Here is a 17,279-nt window from a genome sequence, read left to right as displayed (position 1 = left end):
TCCACTGTCCATTAACATGCTTCTCGCGAGATGACTAGGGATAAGGCTCACACCCTGACAGTCAGTGACAACACAGCGTCAGATCATTTCTCAGCCGTTTCTCTGCTTCGTCTTATGTTTTGATCTCAAGTTGAAGAGGGTAGGAGGTTGTCTAGACATAAAGATACAGCTCCCTCTTTGGGGCTATTGTCAACAGCGGTCTAGAAAGTCTTTGGATCTGATTTGTGCAAATCTGAGAGAATCACACACAACTTAGTGCAGTTGTTCCTTGGTATCCATGGACCCCTGCAGACACCAAAATCCTGTTGATGCTCAAGTCCCTTATATAATGTTGTAGTATTTGCATATAACCTATGTACATCTTCTCATATACTTTAATTCATCTTTAGGTTACTTGCAATACCTAATACAATGTAAATGTTATGTAAATACAATGTAAATGTTATGCTAATAGTTGCTGGAGCACAACAAATTCAAGTACTTTTTGGAACATTCTGGAATTTTTTCCTCGAATATTTTTTCAATTGAAGTATAGTTGATTTACAATATTGTCTTAGTATCAGGTGTATGGCAAAGTGGTTCAGTTATATATATAATTCTTTTCCAGATTATTTTCCATTATAGGTTATTATAAGATATTAAATATATTTCCCAGTGCTATACAGTAAATCCTTGTTGCTTATCTATTTTATGTATAGTAGTTTATATTTGTTAATCCCTTACTCCTAATTTATCCCTCGTCCCCCTCCCTTTCCCCTTGAGTGACCATAAGTTTGTTTTCTGTGTCTGAGTTTCCATTTTGTATATAATTAGATTCATTTGCATTATTTTTTAGATTCCACATAAGTGATATTATAGGATATTTGTCTTTGTCTGACTTATTTCACTTAGTGTGATAATCTGTAGGTCCATCCATGTTGCAGCAATATTTCATTCTTTTTTACGGCTGAGTAATATTCCATTGTATATATGGACCACATCTTCTTAATCTAATCATCTACTGATAGGCACTTGGGTTTTTTCATGTCTTGGCTACTGTAGATAGTGCTGCTATGAACACTGGGGTGCATGTATCTTTTCTAATTAGAATTTATCTTTTCCAGATATATGCCCAGGATCGTATGGTAGCTCTATTTTTAGTTTTTTAAGGAACCTCCAGACTGTTTTCCATAGTGGCTATCAATTTACATTCCCACCAACAGTGTGCAAGGGTTCCCTTTCCTCCACACCCTCTCCAACATTTATTATTTGTAGACTTTTTGATTATAGCCATTCTGACCAGTATGAGGTAATACCTCATTGTGGTTTTGATTTGCATTTCTCTAAAAATTAGCAATGTCAAGCATCTTTTCATGTTGGGCATCTGTATGTCTTCTTTGGAGAAATGTCTATTTAGGTCTTCTGCCCATTTTTTGATTGGGTTGTTTGCTTTTTTTTTTTTTTGGCTGCACTGGGTCTTCGTTGCTGTGCACGGGCTCTCTCTAATTGTGGCAAGTGGGGGCTACACCTCATTGTGGTGCACGTGCTTCTCATTGCAGTGGCTTCTGTTGTTGTAGAGTACAGGCTCTAGGCATGCGGGCTTCAGTAGTTGTAGCACATGGGCTCAGTAGTTGTTGCTCGTGGGCTCTAGAGCACAGGCTCTGCAGTTGTGGTGCACGGGCTTAGTTGCTCCACGGCATGTGGGATCTTTCCGGACCAGGGATCAAACCCATGTCCTCTGCATTGGCAGGCAGATTCTTAACTACTGCACCACTAGGGAAGTCCCCTGTTTGCTTTTTTTGATTATGAGTTGTATGAGCAGCAAATTGAACAATGTAGAAGAAATGGACAAGTTTCTAGAAATATACAGCCTGCCAAAATTGAGTCAAGAAGAAACAGATAATTTGAATGGACTGATCACTGGAAGTGAAAAAGAATCTAAATAAATAAATAAAAACCACCTCCCTGCAAATAAAAGTCCAGGACCAGAAGACTTCACTGGGGAATGCTACTAAACATACAGAGAAGACCTTGTACCAACCCTTCTCAAACTATTCCAAAAGATTGAAGAGGAGGGAACACTCCCAAGTTCATTCTATGAGGCCACCATCACCCGGGTACCAAAACCAAAGACACTACAAAAAAAGAAAATTACAGGCCAATATCTCTGATGAATATAGATGCAAAATCCTCAACAAAATATTAGCAAACTGAATCCAACGATACATAAAACGGATCATACGCTATGATTAAGTTAGATTCATTCCAGGGTCACAAGGATGGTTCAACATACGCAAATCAATCAACGTGATACACCACGTTAACACAAGAAAAGACAAAAAACACACAATCATCTTAATAGACACAGAAAAAGCATTTGATAAAATTCAACATCCAGTCATAATAAAAACTGTCACCGAAGTGGGTATAGAGGGAACATATCTCAACATAATAAAAGCCATTTACGACAACCCACAACAAACATAATACTCAACAGTGAAAAGCTGAACGCCTTCTTGCTTAAATTCAGGAAAAAACAGGGATGCCCACTCTCACCACTTCTATTCAACATATTTTTACCGAATATTTGCAATCCCCAATTGGTTGAATTCTCGAATGCAGAACCCACAGACATGAAGGGCCAGCCGTAAATTTGTTTGAATCAAAACAAGTCTTCCTGAAAGGAGCTACCCTGATTTATACTGATTTTTAAGTAGGCCTGAGGAATTATCAACCAAGATACTCCCCTTAGATTGAGCCTATCTGTGCTTTAATCTCAGGCCCCAAGTTAACATCACAAATTTCTCTTCCCACTAAATTCTTCAAAGTGAGCCCATGCTTTCATTGGTCTAACCTACCTCCATAGGCCTCTGTGATTCCACCAATTCACCTCAACATTGAAAGCCTGGAACAGCTGTGGGTAAATACCAGGGTTGTATCTCGGGTGATACGAAAATCTGCATTTCCTAATTTTGCCACATCTCTTCTTTGCCAGTGGGGTTTGGCCCTTAGGGAATTGAGAATTTTAGTCTCTTGAGACTTCATTTACAACTTTTTTTTTGGGCCGAGTCATAAAGGAAAGTATAACCCCTAGACCTGAGATGTTAACGGGACAGTTCTAGGTCAATTTTTTTTTAGCCTCACATGATTGGCATTTGGGGCCAGATAATTCTTTGTCATGGGGGCTGTCCTGTGCAATGTAGGATGTCGAGCATCCCCAGTCTCTACCCACTAGACGCCAGTAGCTCTCCCCACCCCCACCAGTATGACAAACCAAAAGTATCTCAGACAGAAAATGTCTCTTGAAGGGCAAATGGCTCCTGGTTGAAACCTGCTGTGCTTATACGAAGCAAAAGGCCTGCAAGGACTTTTCCCCTTGCCGGCCTTCTCTCACATGGCTCTCAATGAAACTCTGCCAAAAACTAAATCTTGGTTTACTTGCAGTAGCTCTATTCATGTAGCATTTCATAACAAAATTGATTCGGCATTCACCATATGACAGCCTTTGTAGTAAGTGCTTTCCATACATTACTTCATTAAATCCTGACAACAATCCTACATGGTAGGTACAATGGTGAGTAATGCCCACTTAAAAAGGAAGAAACTGAGGCTTGACAAGGTCAAGTGACTTGCCCAAGGTCACACAGTGAGTCAGTGCAGAGACACCTCCCCCGCCCCTTGACCACCAGGCTTTACTGTCTCATTTCTGCAGGACAATAGAATTGATGAGATTCACAACACCCGGCAAAACTACAGCAGACCTCGTGGGTATACTCATGGTTTCCGAAAACTCTTCAAGTCTGTGTGAATCTGTCTCCATTCATTTCACATGTTTTTATAAACACCAGGGGAACAATAATCATTTGAACAGTTAACTGATTTAGCACGGTAAAATCCACTTTTTTTCAGTCTTGAAATTACAGTGAATTTTGCCATTCTAACTGGGCTACTGCTTCTCCTTAGCCCCCGACACCACCCCATTTCTCTCCCGCTGCTCCTCAGGCCCCAGTACCTACACTTCTATTTTTCTTTTTATTTTTCCAAACAAAAAGATTGTATTTTATAGTCCAGATATCACTCCAAGGGACAATCATGGGGAACGCTGCAGCAAAAATGCTCAGAAGGAAATCAAACGAATTGAGAACGGAAGAGAGTGGAAAAGGAAAAATGAGAACACAAATATTTTCTAGACCCCTTGAAGTTAAAGCTTGAAAAACCCCAGTGCTTTGCAAAATATCACATTCAATTAGTAGTTAAAAAAACTTTTGTTGGACGCGCCCTTTGTGCACCAAACGGTTGGGAGAAGGCGCTGTCTGACCTGGGGAACCGCACCCTGGGGGTCCAGGCCTTTCTGATATGCTAGAAAGGTATGAACAGAATCTTTTAAAATCACTAATCTTTCTTACCTTTCTCGAGGCACCAGGAGGCCTTTTGGGGTCCGGAGTTAGGTCAGGTTGGTTAGGTCCTCTCTCCCTCAGACTGAGTCTGGCTCGGGGGTCCAGGAAGTGGCATTCAGACACGAATTAGGAGGTGAAGGGAGGAAAGAGCGTCTTCAGGTAAGACTGCCCGGGAGACTCCTGATGCCATAGTCCGAATTGGCATCATCCCCTTATATGGGTTCTCAGCTGTGATCTCAATTAGAACAAATCTCGAGAACAGCTGTGAATCGTTTATAGCTTAAGACGACAGAATCACACTTAAAATTTGAAAGCCTCATTTTAATAACAGTTTTAACCACAGTTTTCCCTGTTCTTTTCCAAAAGCAGGGCCTAGTCAAGATCTTTTATTGCACGAAGAAGGTATTTGGTACTACTTTTCCTGAAGGAAAAACCCAGCCCTAAGGCCTCTCCTGCCTATTCTACCCCAGGAGGTAATTAGCATGGAATTCTTTGGAGGAAGAGGTCTAAGACTTTTAACATGCTTAAGTTTAGATTGAATTTGGTATTTTTCAAATTGCAACCCTTTAGAGATTGATAAAATCAATTTGGTAAGTTGCAAACAGCACTTCAAAAGAAAGAAAAAGATTCAACTCCCATGGCATGGTTTGAAGCTTTGCCTGGTGAGAGCGTATCCAGGAAAGGCCTAGCTTGAGTTCTCCCACCTGCAGGGAGGCATCCTCTCCAGGTCACTGTTTATCACAGTCAGGTTTAGAGGCTTGAGGAAGTTTAATAGCCCTTTCAAGAACTCACTAACGCAGTGGTAACAAGCCCTTCCCTACCGATCTAGTAGAATCTGCTTAGAAACTGCACACTTAGCCCACAGCCTTCTTCCCAAGCCCAGGTGCAGAGGGATACCTAGGCTTAGAGCAGCTTTATTTTCTAATGTAGGTTTTTTGAAAAAAAGTTTCTAGGGTCAAATATTTGAGAAACACTCTATACTGGGATCTTCTCGTAGATTCCCAGGGTACCTTAGCCTATGGACGAATACAGTAAAGAGACCCATTTACTTATTTCACCTGATGTGTTCCCTGCACGTTTGACCTGGGCGCCCTTTAGTAAACAACCTCTGTCAACAGTTCGGCTCCCCCAGACCAAGCCCTTAGCCTCGCAGCTCCTCCCTCAGCTTACCACATCGCAGCATTGCCCTTTATCACGCTGGGACCCGGGCAGTCTCTACTCTGCAGTCCACAGTAGGTCGTCTGTGTTCTCTTGATGGACTCAGGAAGTAAGATTTGCCAAATTACCTCCTCGACAATTCAAGGACCTTTAACGCTGGGGACCCGATCATCACTATCACACTTTGGATTTTATTTAGAAAAGGACTTTCCACCCTGAGTTGATTTCTACCGTGACTGTGGAATTAAATCGAATTGAATCTAGCTGTTGGTCAGTTGATCACTGTGTGTGAAGTCTGTTTTTCTTGGCTTTCACGTTATTTTATATATTTTTTTCCTCTTTTTTCCCTGGGGTGCTGTGCTGTGCAGTGTGACCTGAGCACCTGCCGGTGTGCACAGCGCCAGGAACTCAACTGTTCAGCCACTTTCTTTCTTTTTGTATCATGTTCACACAGGAGAAACGGCTCGCTGGCCTGGAGTTCATTTAGGAACTGAATATATATATTGTTACAAAGCAGTCAACACTGCAGCCTGTCCTTTAGAAACAGGTGCCAAGAAAGGAAATGTTTCATATTTTCCAAGTGGCACGGACGCCCTCAGAGAGTGTTTCCAATCAGAGTCTGTTTGCGCAGCTAAATCATAGGTCTCGATTCTTCCTTATGCCTCAAGGGTACGGTTGCTGGCTCACGGCCGGCCTCTCTCTGACCCTGTGTCTTTCCTGCCATCATGCTGCTGTGCCAGCTGCCACTTCTGGGTGAAAACCTAGCTCCGGTCCCCTCCAGTGTCAGCTGGCCGGGATATGTGAAAGCTACTCTTTTCAACTAACCCTTCTTTGTCATTTCAGAAACCAATCCTGCTTTCCAGCAACTAGGCTGGCCAGGGTGTTCCATGCTTGCCGACTGCAGCAGCTGTTTTCTGCCCCCAGTAGGAGCCCCGGGGACGTACCCACCCACTGAGAGCCACCCTTGGCAGGCGGCTTGAGGGGCAACTCCCGTCAGGGCCGAAGTGAGTTGTGCCACTGCCCGGGCTTCTACTCAGCCCAGCCTGCTCCCACCCCAAACCCCCAGTTTCCATCCTCTCTTTGTTCTAATTTCTACTTATTTTCCTCCCTCGCATTTAAACAGCACCAGTGAAATAATGCCAGATGTGAAGGCTTTTTAGTTGACAGGCTCTAATCATCATGTTACCAAATTCTGCATGTCCCTGCAAAGTAAGGCTTAGCGGTCTGAAGGTTTCATTTGTTCATTTTACCAGTAAGTATGGACTGTGAACTGTGTACCAGACAGTTCTAGGCCCTAGAGAAACAACAATGACACAATCCCTGCCCTGGTGCCTACGTACTAATGAGGGAAGCAGAAAATAAACAAAGCAGGCCAAATATATAGAACACTAGTGATAAGTGCTCAGAAGAGAAAATAAGGCTGTGAAGGTGGGGAATGGAAGTTTGGGGGCAGGGGTGGGGGGGTGAGATTCTCGCAGGGGTGACCAGGGAAGCCCTCTCTGACAAGACGGTGTTTGTACAAAGACCCGAAAGGACAGTGGGAGAGAGCTGTGTGAGGGAAGCACATTTCAGACCAAGGGACCCACTGGTGCCAAGGCCCTGGGGTGGGATATGCCTGGTAGGGTCAGTGTGCACCGAGCCACAGGGCTGCTGTGAAGATTAAATGTCTGTGGAGTGCCTGGCATACAGATAGTGCTCAATAAATGGGAGCTATAGTTATGATAGGCACTGATCAGATATTTGTGGTTTGATTGTTGTAAAGAGGTACATAGGTCCAAGTAGGTCCAAGTCTGTTCCTTGGCCTCGAGAGGAGTGTTTTATTACAACCCTGCAGACCTCTGAGTGTGACCCCAACATGCCTCCCATTGGCATCCCTAGTTTTCCCTTTCAGTAGGGGCATAAAGCCATTGCCCAGCAAAAAAATGTTGCTGAGCAGATTGCTTTTGCCTACTACGGGGCAGTCATTCCTGAAGTCTCGGTAACACGTGGGAACTTGTTAGAAATGCCACATCTCAAGCTGCACCCAGATCTACTGAATCAGAAACTCTGGGACGGTGCTCAGCGAGCAGTGTTTATCAAGCCCTCCAGGTCATTCTGACATAGGCTAAGTTTCAGAACCATTGCCTAGAGTTTCTGTTCAAAAAGTCTCCCAGGGCTGGAAAAGGCTTCACTAAGTCCCCTTGGTTGAACCAACTGATCAGAAAGAAGGTTCGTTTCCATTGTTGCTATTTAAGTTTCCTGAGATGCCCTGTGGCCTCTAGGATGGTTGCTCCCCAGATCTCTAGAGATGGTACATCTGCTTTTCCTATGTCACCGAGTTCTGAATGAAAACAGCTGCAGCTGGGCTCTGAGACCCACTTGGAGGATTCCCTCTGCCCTGATTACCTCCTCCAGCACTTGCAAAAATGACACTGACCACCTCTGAGAGCTATTTTAAGTTTTGTTATTATGGAATTTAAAAAAAAAACAAAACTTTCAAAACCAAGATAGACCAGCTCAGATTTTCAGACACGACTCAGCGTTTATTTCTCTCCCTGTCCCAGGAAGATGTTATCTTGCTGTTTACTGTGAATGAGATGAAACCTGATGCTCCAGGAACCAAGGCCACTTCCAGTAACTTTTCTGGCATTGAATGGCAACATGACCCAACTTTTCCATAGGAAATGGTGTAGTTAGAGTAACAGCCCTACTTGTCCTCCACGTGGGGATGGGTGCGCTGCGGGGAGAAGAGGAAGGAGGAGGTCTTTGAAAATCCCATTTTGTTGCTCTTCAGTTTGAACCCTCTGGTAACTTCTGTTGTCCTAAGTAGCGGTTCTCAAAGTTAATCCAAAACCTCAAAAGTGTGCTCAGTGAAAGAAACCAGACACAAAATAACACCTATCGTATGATTCTACTTACGTGAAATATCCTAAAAGGAAAATATAGAGAGAAGGAAAGAAAGAAGATTAGTAGCTGCCTAGGGCTAGAGGTGGGAATAGGGAGTGACTAGATGGGCACAAACTTCTTTTCAGAGTAATGGAGTTGTTCTAAAATTAGATTCTGGTAGATGATTGTATAACTTTGTAAATATACTAAAATTCATTGTATTGTACGCTTAAAATGGGTAAATTCTATGCTACGTAAAATATCTCAATAAAACTTTTTTTAAAAGCAAAAAAAAAAAAAGTAGTATTAAAAAAAAAGTTAATCCAAAACAGACTTACCTGGGTCTCTTGTTTGAAATGTAGATTCCTGGGACCCTAAAACAAGTGCTTCTAATACAGGTGGTCCTTCACATTTTGGGGACTCTAGGAAAGAAATAGCTTAACATTCTTAATTTCACAGGCACAAAAAAGTTCTTTATGATGTAGAAGTTGCTACCTCTCAAGACCAAATCTCCTACCATTCTCCTTTTGCCATTTAGGATAATATTTGTTCTTATTGTTTGTAGTCTTTAGTATGTTTTATCATTTTTGTAAATTTTATCATTTTTCTTCTGTTTGTAATTTACCTTATTAGGAATGTCTACTAAATTTTATTTTAAAATATTTTTAGGACCAAAATGTCCATCAACAGATGAATATATAACAAAGATGTGGTGTATATATTTACAATGGAATAGTATTCAGCCATAAGAAAGAATGACATAATGCCATTTGCAGCAACATGGACAGACCTAGAGATTATTATACTAAGTGAAGTAAGTCAGAGAAAGACAAATATATCACTTATATGTGGAATCTAAAAAAAAATGATACAAATGAACTTATTTACAAAACAAAAATAGACTTGCAGACATAGAAAAAATTTATGGTTACCAAAGGGAAAAAGGGGAGGGGGAGGGATAAATTAGGAGTTTGGGATTAGCAGGTACAGACTATTATATATAAAATAGATACACAACAAGGACCTACTCTGTAGCACAGGGAACTATATTCAATATCTTGTAATAACCTATAATGGAAAAGAATCTGAAAAAGAATATATATATATATATATATATATATATTCAGTTATCTTCCTAAAATCTCCATCTTTTATCATTTTAGGGATTGCCTGACTCTCTCTCCTGCGGTCCTTATCTTCTTTCTTGGTTAACTCTCACATCGTGAGGGAGCACATCCTCCAATAGCTTTCTGAGGAAGGGTACATATAAGTTAAGTTTTTCGAAAGATTCCAGAAAAAATTTTTTATTCTGCCTTCAGATCTGATGGTCTGTTTAGCTGGGGTATAGAATTCTAGACCAGAAATAAATTTTCTCTGAGAATTCAGAAGGCATTTCTCCCTTGTTTTCTGTAGAAAATTTTTGCCGTTCTCATTCCTAATCCTCTGTATGTGGCTTGATCTTTCACTGTTTTGTCCTTAGTGCTATGCAATGTCATAATGATTTTTTTTAATTAAATTTATTTATTTATTTTACTTTTGGCTGCATTGGGTCTTCGTTGCTGAGAGCGGGCTTTCTCTAGTTGCGGCAAGCGGGGGCTACTCTTCCTTGCAGTGCATGGGCTTCTCATTGCGGTGGCTTCTCTTTGTTGTGGAGCATGGGCTCTAGGCACATGGGCTCCATAGTTGTGGCTTGTGGGCTCTAGAGCGCAGGCTCAGTAGTTGTGGCGCATGGGTTTAGTTGCGCTGAGGCATGTGGGATCCTCCCGGACCAGGGCTCAAACCTGTGTCCCCTGCATTGGTAGGTGGATTCTTAACCACTGTACCAAAATGGAAGTCCCATAATGATGTGTTTTGTCAGAGATTTTTTTATCCTTGTGCTTGGCTCTGGGTAGACTCTCTCAATCAGTTCTGGGAAACTTCCTTGATAATTTTTTGTGTCTGTTTTCTCTGTTCTCTTTTTCTAGAACTCCTTATCATTCAAATACTGGACTTCCTCAAATGATCTTTGAATTTTATTATGCCTCTCTCCCTCTCTGGTTATATTTTCTTGGAGATTTCATCAAATTTGTCTTGGAACTAGGGTTACTAAATAAAATATAGGATATTTAGGTAAATATTAATTTCAGACAAACGAAGTATTGCCTGGGACATATTCATACTAAAAAAATTTTTTGTTTTCTGAAATTCAGATTAAACTGAGAGTCCTGTATTTCTGTTTGCTAAAATTGACAATACTTCATCTAATTATTCTCTTGAATTTTTCCTTTCTGCTATCCTATTTTTAATCTCCAATTAAAAATATATCTCTAAAATATATATATATATTAGAACAGACTTCTGGTTGCCAAGCACGAGGGGTTTGGGGGAAGGATGGAGTGGGAGATTGGGGTTAGTAGATGTAAACGATTATATATGGAATGGATAAACAACAAGGTCCTACTGTATAGCTCAGAGAGGTATATTCCGTATCCTATGATAAACCATAATGGAAAAGAATATTTAAAAAAAGAATGTATAGGGGCTTCCCTGGTGGCGCAGTGGTTGAGAGTCCGCCTGCTGATGCAGGGGACATGGGTTCATGCCCCGGTCCGGGAAGATCCCACATGCCGTGGAGCGGCTGGGCCCGTGAGCCTTGGCCACTAAGCCTGCGCGTCCGGAGCCTGTGCTCCGCAACAGGAGAGGCCACAGCAGTGAGAGGCCCGCGTACGGCAAAAAAAAAAAAAAAAAGAATGTATATATATGTATAACTGAACCACTTTGCAGTACAGCAGAAATTAGCACAACATTGTAAATCAACTTGACTTCAATAAATAAATAAATATATATATATCTATATATAGAAATTGTTCTCTAAATGTTACTTTTTAATTGCTTCTTTTGTTTCTTGAATACAATACCTTTTCTCTCTAGGAGATACTGAGGACTTTTTAAGTTTTCTTCTGTTGCCTATACTTTTTCCTTTTTTCCAAATTTTTTTATCTTTCTTTCTGGTCTCTGCCTTCCATGTTAGATTTTTCTCGCGTATCCGGTGATCCTTGATTATTTGCTCATATTTAAGAGTGATGCACTACAGACATAAAAAACAAACATGGTTACCAAAGGGGAAAGCGGAGGAGGGATAAATTAAAAATTGGGGATTAACAGATATACTCTACTGTATATAAAATAAACAATAAGTACTTACAGTACAGCACAAGGAACTGTATTCAATATCTTGAATATCAATAACTTATAATGGAAAAGAATCTGAAAAAGAATATATAATATGTATATGTGTGTGTGCGTGTGTGTGTGTGTATAACTGAATCACTTTGCTGTACACCTGAAACGTTATAAATCAATTATACTTCAATTTTTAAAAAAAAGAATGCTGTACTAGATGGCAGTGTAGGAGTTCAGTGTGTGGGCGGAATCTCTTGACTGGTGGGCTTCCCTGCAGCACTGTTTCATTGAGTGTTTCTAACTATCAATATCTTTAGGTCTTCTCCCCGGAGCTGGTCAGGTCCTCCAAGGGGAAACCTCCAGTTCCCTTCTGAGAGGGATAAGCATGGCTACTAGTGTCTGAGAGGTGCGGCACAGAAGAAGACCAGGGCCCAGGGATCCCACCTTTCTGTAACTCATCTTCCACCTCGTCCCCATTTTCAGTGTGGTTTCCTTGCCTCGGTGTGCCTGGTGGCCTTTAGTCCAGAATCCCTCTGGTTCAGCCTCTAGGAGAGTCTTTGGCCAGGAGGCATTGGAGGGCCACTCATCCTGGGTGAGGCAAGAGAGGTGACCTGGGAGCCTAACTCCTTCTTATACAGATTTTTAAAAAAAATTATATATATATTTTTCTGAGAACAAGATATTATTTTCCTCACCAATTTGCATCATTTCCCCACAGAGATGCTTCAGCTCTCTTCTGATTCCCCCTCACTCCAATAAGATGAGAGGTTTAGAATCATTTTACTTTCCATTTTCCTCCCTTAGACTTTTGGAATTTTATTTTTTTCTCCCTCTCTTTCCACCCACCAGCAGTTGCTATTTTGTCATGGAAGCTCATATCCCTGTCCCTCCCCCACTCAGACACGCCTCTCACAGCTTCATCTTGCTGGGAATGTATTTTGCTTTTTCTCCCTGGCTGCTGGCCCCTTTTAGATGGCATGGTATTTTTCTGTGTGAGCTCCTCACGTCTTAGGACATGGGGGTTTATGAGTCCCAAGTGATGAGAATCCCACAGATGGCAGAAGCAATCTCTGTCCCCACGGGCTGACTTACAGAAGCTGCAGGAAACCCTTCCCTCCAGACTTCTCACACTGGCCCAGCTACAGGGTAGAGGACCCAGTCCCCATTCAGTTCCTTCTTCGCCTCTTGGGGTGGGAAGCCCAGCACAGACACACTGGGCCTGTGTTGACTTTATCCCCAACAGCCCAATCTTTCCAGGGTTTGCTGCTTCCACTCCTGGCCTTTGACATCATTCTCTAGGCACCTGCCCAACCCACTGGGAGAAGCAGGAACCTCACAATTCTCTCTACTTGGAACCCACCAAAGCCCAAGGCCTCACTCGTACCCAGCCACCCACAGGAGTTAGCAGCTTATCTGGTTCCAGAGAGGAAGAAATTGGGGGTTTGGGAGTAGGAAAGATGAAAGTTGCATCTCGGTTGTTATATTCCCAGACTCCCCTTCAGCCACCATAATTTATTTTCATAGCCATTCATCACACAAGGGCAGCCCTGATTAAAAGAGCAGAGTTGGAATGAATAGCTATAGTCCTGGTTTGAAACCTGAATACAAGCTCATCCCACTCTTGAACTTCAGGTTGGTCCATCTGGGAGACACATGCCAACTCCTGTGTCCTACACCATGATTTTAGCACCAATGCATTCAGAGATGAGAGAGAGTTACTGCACTTTCACCATGAAAGAAAAAAAAAAATCAAAATGACTCAGAGTAAAAATGTAAGCCTTTCCTAACCCTGCTTTATCTGATGAGATATCTACCTGCAATGAGGAATCACTGCCAGTCTCACCTCAGAAAGTTTAAAGATCAGGCTAGTTCTGGAAAGGAAGATTGAGTGGGCACGTTATTAACCTAAATGGAATTAGGTTTCTGTTTCAATAAAGATTCCCATGAAAGCTGAAAGCAATACAGCTACAGCAGTGCAGCCATAACACCCCACTGCCTGTAGGAAGATGTGCTTAAATTACACCTGGCTGTGCACCCCATTATCACTTTGCAAAAGGCAGTAACTTGAGGTGGACCTCTGTGGTCACAGTGTCCTTCAGGTGACAGCCTCAAAGGAATTCTAGCTTGGATGCAATCAATACTCCCAACAAGAGGCTGACAATGATTAATCAACTACTTATGATAGGCTCTCCTCATCCCATTATACGTGACTTATTGAATGTTTTGTATTTTTGGTTTAGTTGCAGTGAAAATGGTGTGACAGCCATATTTCATTCAAACTGTGTCCATCTGGAAAGGTAATCAGCATCTTCATCCTCATCAGGTAGGCATCGCCAGGGCCTACCACACTGGGGCAAACAGCAATGCAAGAGACTTTGTCTCGTTTGCCTGTTTCCAGTCTGGTGAAAATTTCAATTCTCCTCTCTTACGAGACTCAGGAAGGACATCACACACTGGCAGCTTGTGGCTGCGTCCAGCCCTCAAATGTGTTTTGTATGAGCAACAGGGTTTTAAAAATGAATTCACTGTCAGCCTTTAAAATCAGAAAATTTAACATGAAAGTCTGGACTTCTAGCTTTTCTTGGAATAAAGATCATCCAGGGGACTTCCCTGGTGGCGCAGTGTTTGGGAATCCGCCTGCCAATGCAGGGGACACGGGTTCGAGCCCTGGTCTGAGAAGATCCCATGTGCTGTGGAGCAACTGGGCATGTGCACCACAGCTACTGAGCCTGCACTCTAGAGCCCGCGAGCTGCGGCTGCTGAGCCTGCGTGCCACAACTACTGAACCCACGTGCCACAACTACTGAGGCCTGCACGCCTAGAGCCCGTGCTCCGCAACAAGAGAAGCCACCGCAATGAGAAGCCTGTGCACTGCAACAAAGAGCAGCCCCTGCTCGCCACAACTAAAGAAAGCCCGTGAGCAGCAGCAAAGACCCAACACAGCCATAAATTAATTTAAAAAACAGGTTTAAAAAAAAAAAAAGATCATCTGGCCACTCTGGCCCTGACAGCTGGCAGGTCTGAGTGGAGGCCACCACTGTTTTGACGCGTCAAGTGCTCTCCTGTTGACCCTAGACCCAACACTTTCTTTTTTTTTATATCCAGCAACTTCTCTCATTTTCACCACCTGCCTGGCTGCTGACTTAGGGGTACAATCCAGTAGAACAGTCTCCAGAGGCCACAGTTCCAGTCCCCACTGCACTGGGAAACTCCGGGCATCTCACATCACAATATTAAGGTTTTATTATATGTCAGGGAACAGGGAAGTGGTTGCCCGAGGGCATGAGTCTAGTATTCTTTCCCATGCACCTGTGATGAAGACCCTCCATGCAGGGCACAGACAAAAATGCTTCCATTGTTCAGGGGCAAGAAAGGGCAGCAGGAGCTGAAGGGACATGTGGCAGCATGCATGTCGGGCAGGGTGCCTCCCTGGGTGACCAGACATGTCTAAAGGACAGTCCTAACCCTCCATAGAGAACGAATGTTAACCACGCCTTAGTTCCTCCACGCCTGTTACTTTGGATCCAGATGACAAGTTCTAAGAATCCCTCAGCGCCTCCAGCCTGACTCTGGCTTGGGGCACCTCTGTCCAGATCAGAGTGCCAAGGGGAGTGACACATCCTGGATCTTGGACCCCACCTGTTTAATTGGGACAGCTTCCTGGTAAATTCAGAGATCACACAAAGCCCCAGGCGCCTTCCTGTTGATTTGAATCTGTTTAACCCCCAGCAGAGGAAAACAACATCAACAGATTAGTGGACACAGGAATCACCTGAGACCTTGTTAAAATGTGAACTCTGATTCAGAAGGTCTGGGGAGGGGCCCGAAACTCTGCATTTCTAACAAATTCCTGGGTGAGGTCAATGCTGCCAGTCCAAGGACACTTTCAGTAGAAAAGGGCTATGAAAACACCTTCTGTACCTGTTCATGGACATTGTTTGCCCTTCCTTCTGGGGCTCTTGTCTGTTTTCTCCACCCTATCCTTCTTTTTTCTTATCCTGCTTTTCCTCTCTCCATCCATCCTTCTTCTTGCCAACTCATTATTCCTACCAGGCATCCCTACCATCTCCCAACCTTCCCCCTTTCAAAGGATAAAGAAATTCCTGCCCCTTTCCCCCTGGACATTCATCTCCCTCCCTCCTCTCCTCAGTAGTGCCAGAAAAATAAAAGTCACCATTTATCAACAATTGGGTGCCAAGCACTGTCTCAGTGTGTTACTGTTACGTTGCACCCCGCAGGCCTGCAAGCCATGTAATTGCCCAGCTGCAAGACCCAAGAAAGAGCCCAGAGATAGAGATATCAACCATTTATTGAATAGGGAATCTTATAAGTCTGAAGCAAAGTCCTGGAGCAATACTCTACCATGTATGGCTGCAGTCAGGAACCTTCGCCACTCAGGGGAGAAGGAGGCTACCATTTATAGGAAAACCAGTGGCTGGGGCAGGGGGCAAGCGCATAGGTAGTTCATGATTAAGCCCTATGATTAAGAGGATTGGATAGTCATGTGGGTAGGGTATAGGTGAAGCAGGGACTGGTCCAGCAGGGGATGTATAAAGAGCAAGAGAACAGCCATCCTGAGTGGCCTGACCATACAGTTACCCATATTATTTAATTCTCACAACAACCCTACAGAGTATATATCAATACTGTCATTTTAGAAATGAAAAAATTGAGATTTGGGTAGTTAAAGAAACTTTGTCCTCAACTAGGAATTAATAAGTAGAGATTAGAATTTGGATCTGTTCAATCCCAAAGGCTACAACCTTTATACTACATTATGCTCATATAAGGTGAAATGGTCTAGAAGTCAGCAGGTAAGGGTGGACTGAGAAAGAAAAAAAAAAAAAAAAAGTGCCCCAAGCATCACTCTAGTTATGCATCCTGTATGGTCCTCTGCACCCTCCTTAAGCAAGTGCCCTATGGGACAGCTTGACATAGCGACAATAAGAGCTATTTTAGGAAAGCCCAGATTAGCTGCAGTGGTACAGGGTTCCCAATAACAGAGTAGTAGTATTAGAACCCAAACTTACCAATATGCCTAAATTTTCAAGGTAACTCTTAAATTGGGTTCATAACTGTACACATAGAGCCTACTACCAAAAAGAGAGTCCCACCATTAGCCAATCACCCAATCATATGGAGTCTAAAGGATGGTTCCAAATCTCTCCTATCAATCCACACAGGGTCCTCCATGGATGGGAAGTCAATTCCCTTCTCTCTTTCTAGCTCCTCTTCCATAACCGCACCTCTAGCATCCCCTTGGTCTGTTATTATTCTCTGCCTGTTCTCAAGATTCTACCTAAGTGTCCTGGTTTCCAACCAGGGAGCCTTAGCTGATCTTAAAAACCTTTGTTTCTTTCAACAGAAACAGAATCACAGACATAGAGAACAGACTGGTGGTTGCCAAGGGAGAGGGGGTTGGAGGAGGGATGGAGTGGGAGCTTGGGGTGAGCAGCTGTAAGCTTTTATATATAGAATGGATAAACAACAAGGTCCTAGCACAGAGAACTATATTCAATATAGTTGAATATAGCACAGAGAAATATATTCAATATCCTATGATAAACCATAATGGAAAAGAACATTAAAAAAAAGAATGTATATATATGTATTGCTGAATCACTTTGCTGTATAGCAGAAATTAACACAACACTGTAAATCAAGTGTACTTCGATTTAAATAAATAAATACCTTTGTGTCTTTCAGATTCTTCAGACT

The 17,279-nt window shown here is 42.6% G+C and overlaps 1 protein-coding gene and 1 pseudogene across 2 annotated transcripts in view; both read right to left on the bottom strand.

The window, feature by feature from the left end:
- RTN4IP1 (reticulon 4 interacting protein 1) overlaps positions 1-11,352 on the bottom strand; it is a 110,774-nt gene extending 99,422 nt beyond the window's left edge. Inside the window, exons 1-3 of one of the 2 annotated variants that reach the window (XM_033418743.2) lie at positions 11,297-11,352; positions 8,738-8,821; positions 4,386-4,464 (exon numbers count right to left, since the gene is read on the bottom strand). The gene's annotated coding sequence lies outside the window, so the exon portion shown is untranslated. The remainder of the gene's footprint in view (positions 1-4,385; positions 4,465-8,737; positions 8,822-11,296) is intronic. The other variant, XM_033418744.2, reaches the window with a different exon arrangement.
- LOC101277396 (60S acidic ribosomal protein P1-like) overlaps positions 7,962-17,279 on the bottom strand; it is a 267,203-nt pseudogene continuing 257,885 nt past the window's right edge.

This window comes from Orcinus orca, chromosome 12, assembly GCF_937001465.1.
Source record: "Orcinus orca chromosome 12, mOrcOrc1.1, whole genome shotgun sequence".
NCBI classification, from domain to species: Eukaryota; Metazoa; Chordata; class Mammalia; order Artiodactyla; family Delphinidae; genus Orcinus; species Orcinus orca.
The sequence above is the reverse complement of the archived record's forward strand: the minus strand, read 5'-3'. Positions and strand labels throughout refer to the sequence as shown.